The following is a 14919-nucleotide window of genomic DNA, read 5'->3' as shown; positions in this document are numbered from 1 at the left end:
ATAAAATAAAAGTTCAGGAGTCCACTATATAAAGAGAAAGGAACTGTAGATTATACAATGAACTATCAATTTGCTGCACATATTACCCTGTTCTTGTTTCATTGTTTCCGACTGGTGTGATACTATTTTTCTTAATTACATCTACTTGCTGTGTGCCTAACACACTGTGCTCACTCAGATTCTGGTAGTCTTACTTCTAGTGCATTGCTTGAATGATGTTCTCTCGTATTGATTGCATCAACTGCACTTATTAGTGGTTTCTTTGTGTGGACTTATTCTGTGTGATCTGCCCTGAATCTCCATGAATACAGTAAATAATAAATCAATAATAAACCAGTGAATAATAAATCAATTATTATTTCATATATGTTGGGCACTAATTGTACTGAAATTTGTAAAAACACAAACAAACCTGGTTTGATATCTATCATCTGTCTGTCTGTCTGTCTGTCTGTCTCTCTCTCTCTATCTATCTATCTATCTATCTATCTATCTATCTATCTATCTATCTATCTATCTATCATCCATCTATCTATCTATCTATCTATCTATCTATCTATCTATCTATCTATCTATCTATCTATCATCTTCACCCTATCACACTATCCCTAACTTAACTTCATACAGTGAAGATCCTGATGCTATGGTGGCAGCTGGTGCTATAGCTATCTGCACAGCCTATCAAATCTCCAGTGGCTAATCAGAAGCCTTGCTGGGCAAAAGCCCCATCCAGCCCCACCCACTTTCTAAAAACTCTTGGTGGGCAGCAGGAAGGGTGTCAATGGGCATCATGGTACCCACATTGGGGACCCTGGCCTAGAAAAACTGATGCACTTTCTCCAAATGTGCTCCAAGGAAACTTGTAAACATATAATCAATTCCAAATTGAGCCAAGGGGGAGGCAGGCATATCATTAATCTAGGGACTTGAGTTGTTTAGGGCTTCATAGGTCAAAACACAGAAGAATTTTCATAAAAACTCTCAAAGCAGAATTACTATCATTTCAAATAAGATGTAGAAAAAGTAAATAAGGTAACATCTGTATATGGAAATATAAATGACATCAGAGTCAAGTTAATACCAAGGAGTATAAGACAAGCAGCAACTCATGATCCTGAGCATAGTGCTATTCTGTGCAAATGAGGCATATGCAGCTAGTATAATGCGCACAGTGTTTGTGTTAACCCTAATGAATGCCAAAGCCTGAGCTTTTGGACAAGGACAGTGTTATTCTGTTATTTCTGCCAGTTCATTCTTTCCAACGCGCGCACACACACACACACTTATTATAGGCTTCTATGATAGCATTTAGTACTTATTGTCATGTTTTCCACACTGTTTTTGAGGGGCTTAAGGTAAGACTTTGCAAATGAATTCTCCCAGCCTAGACATGGCATGTGCATGCCTTTAAATAATGAACCAGAATTGGAACTCTTCCTTTCTTTTCCATGTAATTGTGAGGATACTGTTGATGTTCTGAACCAGTGCTTGAAGTCAGGGCATGAGGGTAAAAAAGCTGAAACTTAATCATGACAAGCCAGATGTTTTCTTAGTCAACAGGAAATTAGACCAAGGACTTGAAAACTCTCCTGTATTCTAGAAAAACCTTGAGAGTGCTGCTTACCTTAGAAAACCAGGTAGTTGCAGTGGTTCAGAATGCTTTCCCCCAACTTTGGTTTGGTGCATCAACTGTGCCTGCTCTTGGCTGAGTTGGATGTAGTGATAGTGATCCATTCCTTAGTTACAGGCTGGACTATTGCAAGGGTTGGAGCTATCCCTGAAGAGTGTTCAGAAGCTGCAGCTGGTGCAGAATGCTACACCCAGAGATCTTTCTCCAAGGACACTTTATGCTTGTGATACTTACAGACTGCTTCATGTGACATGGAACAATAGGAACTGGACAAGACTTTACCCCTGTATGAGGAAGGCTTTGAAATGGACTACAAAGCTGGCAGTATCCATTGAGGTGGTTCTGAAAATGTCCCATATTGATTCTCTATTGCACTTGGGATTATGAACTTTGAATACTTCTTGCACAAGCACTTCATTGTAGTGAAACAACTTGATTCAAAATAAGCGTATAATGACTTGGTTTGAAATAATTACTCATATGGGATTGTTTTGCATAAATATACTTTATTAAGTGTATTAAGTACAGCATCATAGAATGTTTTAAATTGTAATTTATAATTGTTTTGAATTGAATTGAATTGATTGTTAGTCTCCCTGAGTCCGCTAGCGGAGAGGGCAGGTTAGAAATTGAAAGTAATATGGTATATGACTCCAAAAAAATTAGCAAAGATGAACAACAAGATGCCAGATAGGTGTTGGAAATGTAAAAAGCATGAAGGTTCTTTCTACCATATGTGGTGGACTTGTGAAAGGGCTAAAATGTTTTGGCAAATGATTCAGCAAGAGATTTCTAAGATTTTGGGATATGAATTCAATAAAGTGGCAGAGACTTTTCTGCTGGGATTACAAATGGAAAAATTTCTTAAAGAAGACAGAACTTTAATATGGTACTTGCTCTCAGCTGCTAGGACATTGTATGCACAGCTGTGGAAGCAAGAAAAAATACCAGAGAAATGGGACTGGATTACAAAAGTTATGTCATGGAGTGAAATGGACAAATTAACAAGGAAATTAAGAGACTATGATTTGGAACTTTTTAAATTGGAGTGGAAGAAGTTCAGAAGATACGTAGAAAAAGAGTGGAAAATAAAAGGACATTGGACAATCTTTGATAATGATTAAGTTTTTTTAAAATAAGAATATAACTTGGGGGGGGGTTAACAGTTAAGGGTACCTTTAATATTTGTTTCCTTTAAGTAAATAACACTGGCGGGGGTCAAGTAACGGGGGGGAGGGGTGGGGGAAAAGTAAGATATGGGGTAGGAAAATATGTTCTTTTTTTAAGTTTTTATAAGTTGTAGATATAGTTTTGCTACCATATGTTACTAATAAAATTGTTTACTCACAAGAAATTGAAAGTAATAAATAAATAAAGTGATTTTTCATAAATTGGGTTATTTTGTAGTAATTTTTGGCACTGTTTATACTGGATGCCTACTGCTGCACTGAGACTGCAGGTCAGGGCCCACTATCAGGAGCTGTGCACTGATATGACAGCACTTACATTGGCTACTGATACACTCCTGAGCCCAAGGTACTGTTTTTGACTTTTAAACCCCATATGGCTTGGGAGCAGGGTATCTGAGGGTTCATCTTCTCCCATATCTTCCTGCCCAGGAATTAAGATCACAGAGAGAAACCCTCCTGAATGTCCCACTCCCACCAAGCAAAGACACATGTCTGGTGGGAACACAAAAGAGGGTCTTTTTGGTGGCAGCCCCACAATTATGGAACTTCCCCAAAAGGTGCACCTAGCCCCCTTTCACTCTTTAGGAGGCAGGTAAAAATGGTTTTATTTGGACAGCATTTGAATAATTTAGTTTTTCAATTTGTTGGCTGTCTTAAATTGTGGTTCTAAATGTTGGGTTTTATGTATTTTACTGTTATTGTTTTGCTTACATTAGAACCCACCTTGAGTTCTGTAAGGTAGAAAGGCAGCTAATATTTTAAACAAACAAACTTGTGGTAAATTATGGATGTATGAAACAAATTATTATAAAGAGTGGTATTATACATTGTCAGAGAAGAGGGGTTTTTTTGCATATCCTTTAAAAATATTATAATGCAACAAGCTCCATGTTGAGCTGCAATCTACACTGCCTGCAGCAGAGTACAGGATCCAGTGCAGGAGTTAATAGCTAGAAACACTAACTTGCGCTTGTGTTGCCACTGGTTTTCCTTCAGACAAGCCCTAACTAGCCATGGCCAGTGGAACGGCTCCCTTTTAGACAATCACATTAACCACAGTTAGCTTAATTATATCATGGCTTTGTAATATGTCTGGTCTAACCCTGTGTGTGCAAGGCAGCAATGGATAAACTACACTTTCCCAAACTTAAGACATCAGTGAGACCGGGGGGTGCAGGTGGGATATTAGCTCTCATGACTCAACAAAATTCACCATCCTCAGCACAGCTAAGAGATTTCCAGGGATTTCAGGGGATAGAGCCATGTGTACTTAACATCACAGTGCCACGGGTGGTTGAATTGATTCTGGAGCCCTGGGCAAAAGGCCAGGATAAGGCTCCAGGATCATTGCCCCCCTGCCAGCTCCCCACTGGGACCAAGCAAAGGAACCATTGCTGCCATGGGAGGAAGCATGCTGTCCAGGCTCCGTATGGGGTGAGCACAAGCAGAAGCAGGAGCCTGCTTTTCTTCCTTTCCCTCTCTTTCAAAGAATATAAGACCACGAGAAGAGCCCTCCTGGATTAGACCAATGGTCCATCTAGTCAAGCATCCTGTCTCACACAGTGGCCAACCAGTTCCTCTGGAGGGCCAACAACAGGACATAGAGGCTGAGGCCTTCCCCTGATGTTGCCTCCTGGCTCTGGGATTCAGAAGATTAGTGCTTCTGAGGCTGCAGTCATACGACAGGCTTAGCATAGTCTGGCCCCACCTCTAATGAATCTAGGTTTTTTTGTAACAGAGAGTTTTGATCAGACATCTCACCCTTAACCCGCTTCACCACATGCTCACTCTGTCATTGATTGGTCAGATTACTGCTGTGTGGCAACCACAGAGTGGGTAGTCAGGCAGTTTTTAAAATCATTTGACTCCTGAGTATGCCCATAAGCGCATATTGGTAGCAGTGCTTCAAACTCCTGGCAGGATGATGGTGACTGGTGGCCAATGGGATTGATTCGATTTTACTCATTGATTTCTAGCCCACCCTTCCCGCAAATGGGCACAGGGTGGGTTACAAACCATAAAGCAATAAAACATGTATTTACATATGTTAAAACTATCATTATTTAAAAACTAGTGCTTTACGTTAAAACGATGGCATCTAGAAAGTAATTTCATCTTCCTGTGATTCAAGTAAGTCCTGGGTTATTGCAATGAATAGTCTTCAAGTCTTGAGGGACCAAGTTTTCATGAATAATAATCATCTTCAAGCAGTAACCATATGACAGGAGGGGCTGCTGGACGATATGTAGCGCAGGAGGAGGCAGTTGCTGGGATATACAGTGCAGCATGGGGAAAGTGTTTCTGAAACTATGGCTTTGGGGGTTTTCTTAAGAAAAACACTGTCTTGAGAAAACAGGAGAGAGAGAGATGAAAGAAAGAACTCTGAAAGAACTCAAAGTTGAACTTGTGGATCTTCTAACAAAAATCTGTAATCTTTCATTGAAATCTGCCTCCGTTCCTGAGGACTGGAAGGTAGCAAATGTAACCCCCATCTTTAAAAAGGGTTCCAGAGGAGATCCGGGAAATTACAGGCCAGTCAGTCTGACTTCAATACCGGGAAAGTTGGTAGAAACCATTATCAAGGACAGAATGAGTAGGCACATTGATTAACACGGATTATTGAGGAAGACTCAGCATGGGTTCTGCAAGAGAAGATCTTGCCTCACTAACTTGTTACATTTCTTTGAGTGGGTGAACAAACATGTGGACAAAGGAGACCTGATAGATGTTGTTTACCTTGATTTCCAGAAAGCTTTTGATAAAGTTCCTCATCAAAGGCTCCTTAGAAAGCTTGAGAGTCATGGAGTAAAAGGACAGGTCCTCTTGTGGATCAAAAACTGGCTGAGTAATAGGAAGCAGAGAGTGAGTATAAATGGGCAGTCTTCGCAGTGGAAGACGGTAAGCAGTGGGGTGCTGCAGGGCTCGGTATTGGGTCCCATGCTCTTTAACTTGTTCATAAATGATTTAGAGTTGGGAGTGAGCAGTGAAGTGGCCAAGTTTGAGGATGACACTAAATTGTTCAGGGTGGTGAGAACCAGAGAGGATTGTGAGGAACTCCAAAGGGATCTGTTGAGGCTGGGTGAGTGGGCGTCAACGTGGCAGATGCGGTTCAATGTGGCCAAGTGCAAAGTAATGCACATTGAGGCCAAGAATCCCAGCTACAAATACAAGTTGATGGGATGTGAACTGGCAGAGACTGACCAAGAGAGAGATCTTGGGGTCGTGGTAGATAACTCTTTAGCTTGGAGAAACATCGACTGCGGGGTGACATGATAGAGGTTTACAAGATAATGTCAAGACAGTGTGCGTTTGCAATAAAAAAGTCCAACGCCATGCTGGGAATTATTAGGAAGGGAATTGAAAACAAATCAGCCAGTATCATAATGCCCCTGTATAAATCGATGGTGCGGTCTCATTTGGAGTACTGTGTGCAGTTCTGGTCGCCACACCTCAAAGAGTATATTATAACATTGGAGAAAGTCCAGAGAAGGGCAACTAGAACGATTAAAGGGCTGGAGCACTTTCCCTATGAAGAAAGGTTGAAACGCTTGGGACTCTTTAGCTTGGAGAAACATCGACTGCGGGGTGACATGATAGAGGTTTACAAGATAATGCATGAGATGGAGAAAGTAGAGAAAGAAGTACTTTTCTCCCTTTCTCACAATACAAGAACTCGTGGGCATTCGATGAAATTGCTGAGCAGACAGGTTAAAATGGATAAAAGGAAGTACTTCTTCACCCAAAGGGTGATTAACATGTGGAATTCACTGCCACAGGAGGTGGTGGCGGCCACAAGTATAGCCACCTTCAAGAGGGGTTTAGATTAAAATATGGAGCACAGGTCCATCAGTGGCTATTAGCCACAGTGTGTGTGTATATATAAAAAGTTTTGCCACTGTGTGACAGAGTGTTGGACTGGATGTGCCGTTGGCCTGATCCAACATGGCTTCTGTTATGTTCTTATGAGATAAATGTCTGTAAAAAATAAATGCACAAGCAATGATTGATGATCCAGGGGTGATTATGTTCTCATGTACATGTCATTACCTGATTTTGAAGAGGGGGCAGAAACAGATGGGAAGGTTCACACCTCCCAACCAGCTTGAATTTGCAACAGGGGAGCTCAGACAACCAGAAATGTGGGGTGAAAGCACTGACATCCATAAAGACGAGACTTACCCCAGTGCCCAATACCTTCAAAGCTGAGTCAGAACAGAGTGCCAACAACTGGGGAATGGGAGGCAGATGTTGCTGTCTGACACTCACATTCAATCTGGAAGGGAAGAACAATGACATCGGATCAAACTGCTCATCTGACTGCAGCCTGAATGTGGAGGTTCCCCTCAGTCACTGAGACTAGTAGCCATTGATAGACTTATCCTCCATGAATCCATCTAATCCCCCTTTAAAGCTGATAAAATAAGAACAAAATACTAGAATGAAAGCAATATGAACACATGAAATTGTGTTATACTGAATCAGAACCTTGGTCCATCAGAGTCAATATTGTCTACTCAGACTGGCAGTGGCTCTCCTGAATCTCAGGCTGAGATCTTTCACATCACCTACTGCTCGATTCTTTAAACTAGGGATTGAACCTGGGATCTTCTGTGTGTCAAGCAGATGCTCTACCACTGAGCCACAATCCCTCCTTAAGACTGTGGTTAGTCAGACCCCCCCACACACACACACACAGCATGGGGCCCAGGGCACTTTACCCCTTGTTACCCATTGGCTAGGACCACCCATGCACAACACCTTTGATGAGTGAAATATAGTTCCCGGAAACTGCAGCCATGGCTCAGATTAAATTCTTTCTTGGTTCCTTCTTTAAAAATTCTTCAATTGCCACTAGGTGGCTCTGCAAGGCAGCTGTGAATAGCACAAAGTAAATTACAGGGTTTAAAACAAAAATAAATAATAATGATGATGATGATGATATTTAGCAAGTTCCTGCTAAGGTACTTGCAATCAGCACTTCCAGTCAACAGGCTTAATGAATTACAAGTGATGATGCCACTTCTGGGAAGGCAGTGAACATATTTGCAATGAGACACATGCTTGTCTGCAAAACTTGTCTTCATAGTTTGGTCTCTACAGAGCTGTTGTCTTTGATGGGAAAATCACTTAACTGCAACTGCACACCAGACAATAGGGATAAACAACACACCTTGTTGTAACTGAACGCAGCATCAGCACTTATAAGACCTGAGTCAGACTTTTACAATCTAGCTTCACATTTGCAACTTCTGATCTTGTACTGTAAACATTTAAACAAATTTTGAGTCCAGTGGCACCTTTAAACATTTATGTGATTTAAGTCAACAATGACTGGAATGGTTTTTCTTCTCCCTCACCCCGGGTGGCATGGTTCCTGTGTCTTTAACAAGAGTATGATTTACAGAAACTGAACAACAAGCTGCTCAAGGGATGGAGATGCAGAATCTTTTAAAATGCCTGCCTGTTGTGCAGCTCTTAAAGACACAGGAGCTTGTTGGGAAGAAACACCTCCTGAACTTTCAAACATTTTTTGAGAATTTTATTTCTATTAAGAGGTTCCAGAACTCCATTCTACTACATTCCCTCAGGGGGGGAAAGCTCTGAATTAGTGACAAGGAATGCAGTGACTAGTAGGGCTGCCAAGCTCCTGCCAGAGAGGGCCCCAACCTGCCAGCAGGGAGTAGGCTGCTGGGGGGATCCCTGCCCCCAAAGAGCCCTATTGCTGCATGCCATCCCCAACACAATATCATCACCTGGAAGTGACATCATCAAACCAGGGACATCACATCAGGGATGCTCTAGGGTGCTAAAAACTCTATGGTGCCATAGAGAATGAACTGGTGCCATAGAGTTTTACCGCAAATCCTAGAGCATTTACGATGTGATGCTCTAGGAATCACGGTAAAACTCTATGGTACCACGGTGTTTTATTGCAAGTCCTAGAGCGTCCCAGGTGGGATGTCCCAGGCGGGATGTCCCAGGCAGGACATCCCAGCACAATAACGTCACTTCTGGGTGATGTCATCATGCCGCGTGTGCTTTGTGTGCATGAGGAACATGTCCCCTGCTGCAGCAACTCTAGCAACTAGGGAACGAATTGAATTTCCTCTAATATAAGCATAAGAATATAAGAGAAGCCATCTTGGATCAGGCCAATGACCCATCTAGTCTAACACTGTCACACAGTGGCCAAAACCCAAGTGCCATAAGGAGGTTCAACAGCAGGGCCAAAATTCCAGAAACCCTCCTACTGTGGCCCCCCAAGTACCAAGAATACAGAACACCACTGCCTCAGATATAGTGTTCCATCTGTCACTTGTGGCTAATAGCTACTGATGGACCTTTGCGCTACATGTTTATCCTATCTCCTCTCAAAGGTAGCCGCCACTACTTCCTGCATCAGTGAATTCCACATGTTAATTACTCTTTGAGTGAAGAAGTACTTCCTTTTATCTGTTCTTGCATTTTGAGAATGGGAAAAAAGTACTTCGTTCTCTACCTTCTCTATTCCATGCATAATTTTGTAAACCTTTATCATGTCACCCCTCAATCATAATTTCTCCAAGCTAAAAAACCCTAAGCTCTTCAATCTTTCTTCATAGGGAAGGTGTTCCATTCCCTTAATAATTTTTGTTGCCCTTTTCTGCACCTTTTCCAATGATATAATACCTTGTTTGAGGTACAGTGACCAGCACTGTACACGGTATTCCAAATACCTGTACACGGTATTCCAAATAAGGCTGCACCATAGATTTATACAGTGGCATTATAATACTGACTGATTTGTTTTAAATTCCTTTTCTAATAATTGCCAGCATATCATTGCCTTTTTTTTATTGCAGTCATACACTGAGTCAACATCTCTAGTGAGTTGAGATGACTCTATGATATCTCTCCTACCATGACTCTACTATGACTTCTACCATAACATCTACCATGACTCTATGATCTCTCTCCTGGTCAGTTACTACCAGTTTAGACCCCATCAATGTATATTTATAGTCAGGATTTTTTTTTTGCTCCAATGTGCATTACTTTGCACGCTGGACCTCATTTGCCTCATTGACATCCACTCACCCAGCCTCAACAGATCCATCTGGAAAGCCTCACATTCCTCCCCAGTTCTCACCACCCTGAACATCTTAGTGTCCTCCACAAATGTAGCCACTTCACCACTTACTCCAAATCAATAATGAGCAAGTTACAAAAGTGCCAGACCTAATGCCAAGGCCTGTGGTACCCCACAGCTTACTAGACCATATCAAGACAAGCAGGAGAGTCAGATTTGGTCTGATCTGTTCTGAAACAAAAAAAGAGGATGTGGGTGATGGAAGCTACGGTCCTGCTCCCTTCCATGTCTTTCTCCATTTCTTTCAGCATTTTTCTCTCAGCCCAGCTGACTCCCAGTGCTGGAACCTGGCTAAGAGAAAAATTCTCCTAGCATCTGCTTGGTGAGCAGAAGGTCCCAGGTTCAATCCCCGGCATCTCCAACTAAAAATGGTCCAGGCAAATAGGCATAAAAAACCTCAGCTTGAGACCCTGGAGAGCCCTGGAGAGCCACTGCCAGTCTGAGTAGACAATACTGACTTTGATGGACCGAGGGTCTGATTCAGTAGAAGGCAGCTTCATATGTTCATATGAATCAAGCAAGGTCAGGTGCAGGTATAGAAGCATTGAGCTCCCCTCACTTGTTTGTACCATTTAAAATAGACATCCTCTCCTCCCCCCACCCAAAGATCATGGGAAAGACCTGAGGTTTCTTGATGATAATTTAATTACCAACAAAATTGGGGTGCTTTCTCCTATCTACCTAAAATATGGTAGAAAGGATCCTTTTGGCAAAGTATATAGATCCTGAAATTTTATCCCAGTTGGGTGAAAGATAAAACAGGTATGCATAGAAATGTGTTTATCATGGAAATCAATGGAAGTAAACAGGTTTAACAAATTATTAAAAATAATTAGACTTCTATTCCTAGCACAGAATACAAAGAAAATATCAGAGTATGAATCCGGGTAATTCTTCATTTTAGCAGGAAGTGTTATAAGCCTGCAAGTTTTTCATTCAGCTCCTTTGCCTTTAACTGGAACTTGATCTGTATCCATTAACAGATAACAATGTTTATCACCAAAACTGAATGGTTTTACTTTCCCTACCTTTCCCCACAATTCCTACATCCCAAGACATGGTTAAAGGCAAAGGAGCAAACCAGCCTGATTTTTCTTTCTCCAATCTGGAAGCAATTCTAGTTAGTTCCTGATCATTCTACTTTTGCTCCACAATACTTATCAATTTTAAACTACATATTCAAGGCCTGAGTGCTGGCATTTAAAACAAATGCAAGAATATAGATTTTTCTTTGGATGTGCCAGTAGACAGTTGCCAACAGGCCTGGAGACAAATGTCCTTTCCCTTTAATAGAGTCCAAATTGATGTGAATGGGCAGTTGATGCTTTTCATGGCACGGAAGTATATAACCCCCATTAATCTTCTATGGAAAAAAAAAAGACAGAACATGAAAAAAGAAAGAACATTTTCCTCCAGACCTGTTGTGGGGGGAGAAGATATAGAAGATTGTAAGCCACTCTGAGTCTCTGATTCAGAGAGAAGGGTGGGGTATAAATCTGCAGTCTTCTTCTTCTTCATTCCTATTTAGATTGTTGGTTAGCCAGAAAACAACTAACCTGGCTCACTCTGTGCCTTTCACAGCAACTTGCTTTGCAAGAATCAGAAAATGGATCTTTTCATTACATGGAAATAAAACTAAGTGTGTGTGTGTGTGTCTGTTATGTGTCATCAAGTCAGTTTTTATGGTGACCTTATGGATTAAGTGACCTCCAAAACTTCCTAAGGTTAACGGTCTTGCTCAGGCCTTGCCTTATAGATACAATCCACCATGTGTTGGGTCTTCCTCTTTTCCTGCCGCCTTCAACTTTTTCTAGGATTATTGACTTTTTCAGGGACTCTTGTCTTCTTATGATGTGACCAAAGTACAATAACCTCAGTTTAAACAAACAGTATTACCTGCAAATGTCTGCATAGCAACTATGAGGAAAGGCATATGACAGAATGCAGGTTTGCAGGAAGCTGGGTTCAGTTAGCCGGCTCAAGGTTGACTCAGCCTTCCATCCTTCTGAGCTTGGTAAAATGAGTACCCAGCTTGCTGGAGGTAAAATGTAGATGTCTGGGGAACGCAATTGCAAACCACCTCATAACAAAAAATCTACCAAGAAAATTTTGTGATGTGATGTCACCCCATGGGTCAGTAATGACTTGGTGCTTGCACAGGGGATTTCCTTTACATTTACCTTGTAACTACAGAAAATCTCATGTCAGAGGTAAATGGAATGAGATTCCACATCAGAGTGATGATGCAGGACTGAGATCACGTCCCATTTCCCAAAAATCTCATAAGGACCATTCATTAAGATCATAACTACAGGGATTTGAAATATGCCCCTTGGGGGAATTATATGTAGCTTGCAGATTTCCAGATTGTTTTTAAAAGACTCTATTGATTAACAAAACAGCATCTCTTCCATCATCTGGTTCTAGTGGGAAGCACCCAAACAGCCGAGTTTTAGATTTGCATGAGATACTCAGGGGTGGCCAACGGTAGCTCCCCAGATGTTTTTTGCCTACAACTCCCATCAGCCCCAGCCATTGGTCATGCTGGCTGGGGCTGATGGGAGTTGTAGGCAAAAAACATCTGGAGAGCTACCGTTGGCCACCCCTGAAGATCTGAGCAATATGGCTCAGTTTCACAAAAGCACCAGAATTCAGTAGTTTAATATTATTGCTAACTATTTTATTGTCATGTGAAATAGATGGTAAATATGTTGAACAAGTGGGAGACACACAAGGATTTGTGAGGATCTTTGCCCCTCATTCAGTCTTTCCTCTTACCAGAAAGCCCTCATAGCCTCTCCCCCTTTTCTGTCTTCTTCTCATCTCCCCACCCACCAGCCAACCTACCATACCTCTCCCCACTTCAGTTTCCCCTCCTTCCTTCCCTACCCCTGGCACTTTCTCCCTGGAAAAAGTCGGGCCAAGTTTTACAGCATTGGCTGCTAAGCTAGGCCTGGCCTTGTTGCACAATGGGGAACCTACAAGAACTTGCAGGGAGCACTTCTTTTTTCCTTGTATCCCTTTTCCCTGTGCTATTTCCTCCTTCCCTCTTCCTTGTAGCCCCCATATCCTCATTTTTCTGTTTCCTTCACTCCTTCCCACCCATCAAACAACCCACCTTTTATCTGCCCCCCATCTTCAACTATATTTATTTACTACATGTATACCCCATCTTTTTTCATCATGGGAACCCATAGCTGCTTACATCATTCTCTCCTCCATTTTATTCTCATGACAACCCTGTAAGGTAGGTGAGGCTGAGTATATGTGACTGGTTCAACATTACCCAGTAAATTTCCATGGCAGCATGGGGATTTGAACCTGGGGTTCCCAGATCCTAGTCTGAAACTCTAACAATTTTAACCGCACTGGTTTCCTGGGATGGCTGAACAGTGGCAAGCAGCCAGGCTTGAGTGAGTCATGGAACTGGGTGGTAACAACTAGCCTGGCCCTAAAGCCCAAAACAGCCCTGGAAAATTTGCATTAACCCTTGAATACTGGCTATAGTGGGTAGGTGCCTAGCAACAACTAGTGAGGGCATCAGCTTTTTAAAGCTACAAGTTCTGGTTCTATTATGGAGAGAGAGAGAGAGAGAGAGAGAGAATGGATGAATGAATGAATGAATGAATGAATGAATGAATGAATGGATGACATTGGTTTTAGACCCAATACACCATTTTTTAAACCCTGAGTCCAGGACTAAAATATGAAGGATGGGTCTATCAATGACTATTAGCCATGCTGACCCAAGGGAACCTTTATCGTCATAGGCAGTTAACCTCTAAATATCAATGCTTCTATGCTCATTTTGTTGGCCCTGTAAGACAACAGCTGACCACTATGCGAGGATGCTGGGCTAGATGGACCAATGGTCTGATCCAGAAGGGCTCTTCTTAGGTTCTTATGTCCAGGAGGGAAGAGAGGGTAAACCCTTTCCATATATAATTTTGCTGATGGAGCTCCAGCCATTAGCCCTGCTTCCATCTGCTGCTGTTGCAGAGCATAGCATCGGACTCTCAGCCCCCCACAACCCCCCTTGCCCAGGACCACCCCTGCATCCCTCTTGTGCCACATCCTGCAGCCCATCAGAGCAGCCACAATTAAGGTTCCCAGCTCTAGCTTGGGAATTGTCCAGAGATTGGGGGGTGGAGCATGAGGAAGCAGGGTTTGGGAGGGGAGAGAATTCAATGGGGGGTTAAGTCCATAAAGTCCACTTTCCAAAGCAGCCATTTTCCCCAGGTGGCAATATAATATTCACTAGTGATCATGCAGCATAAGTACAATGGAATACAAAAACAACTGTATGAATTCCAAATAAAACTTCAATTACAAATAATCAGATTTTCACTCATGTACAAGCACAACTATAGAACATGGAATGCTCCAAAAATATACAATGCAATATTCATAAAAATGAACAGGTTCAAGGTAAATGGCAGAACCAATAGCAACTGAGAGCAGTTGCCTGAAAAGATACACAAAAGATTTTCTGGGTCTTTGGACACCATAGCAAACCTTTGGATTGTCAGCTCGTTAAAAGCAATGCATTGTGAAAAGTGGTCAATATTAGCTATCAACGCATTGAGAGAACATCTACATCTCTGAACTGACCTTTTTTGGATGAGAACTAGGTCCAACAGAAATGGAAGCACTGGATGCCTGAAAGGGAATTTGGCCTTTAAGTTCCATCCATGATTAGAATTTGGACTTCTGTGGACTATTGGTTCTGCCATTTAACTTGATCCTGTTCATTTTTGTGAATATTGTATTGTATATTTTTTGAGCACTCCATGTTCTGTAGTTGTGCTTGTATATGAATGGAAATGACTGATTATTTGTAAATGAAGTTTTATTTGGAATTCATACAGTTGTTTTTGTATCCCATTTTTCCCAGGTGGGCTGATAGTTGTGTCCTGGAGATTAGTCATAATAGCAGGAAATCTCCAGCCACCACCTGGAAGCTGGCAACC

This window comes from Heteronotia binoei, chromosome 21, assembly GCF_032191835.1.
Source record: "Heteronotia binoei isolate CCM8104 ecotype False Entrance Well chromosome 21, APGP_CSIRO_Hbin_v1, whole genome shotgun sequence".
Lineage (NCBI taxonomy): Eukaryota > Metazoa > Chordata > Lepidosauria > Squamata > Gekkonidae > Heteronotia > Heteronotia binoei.
Note: the sequence above shows the minus strand (reverse complement) of the source record.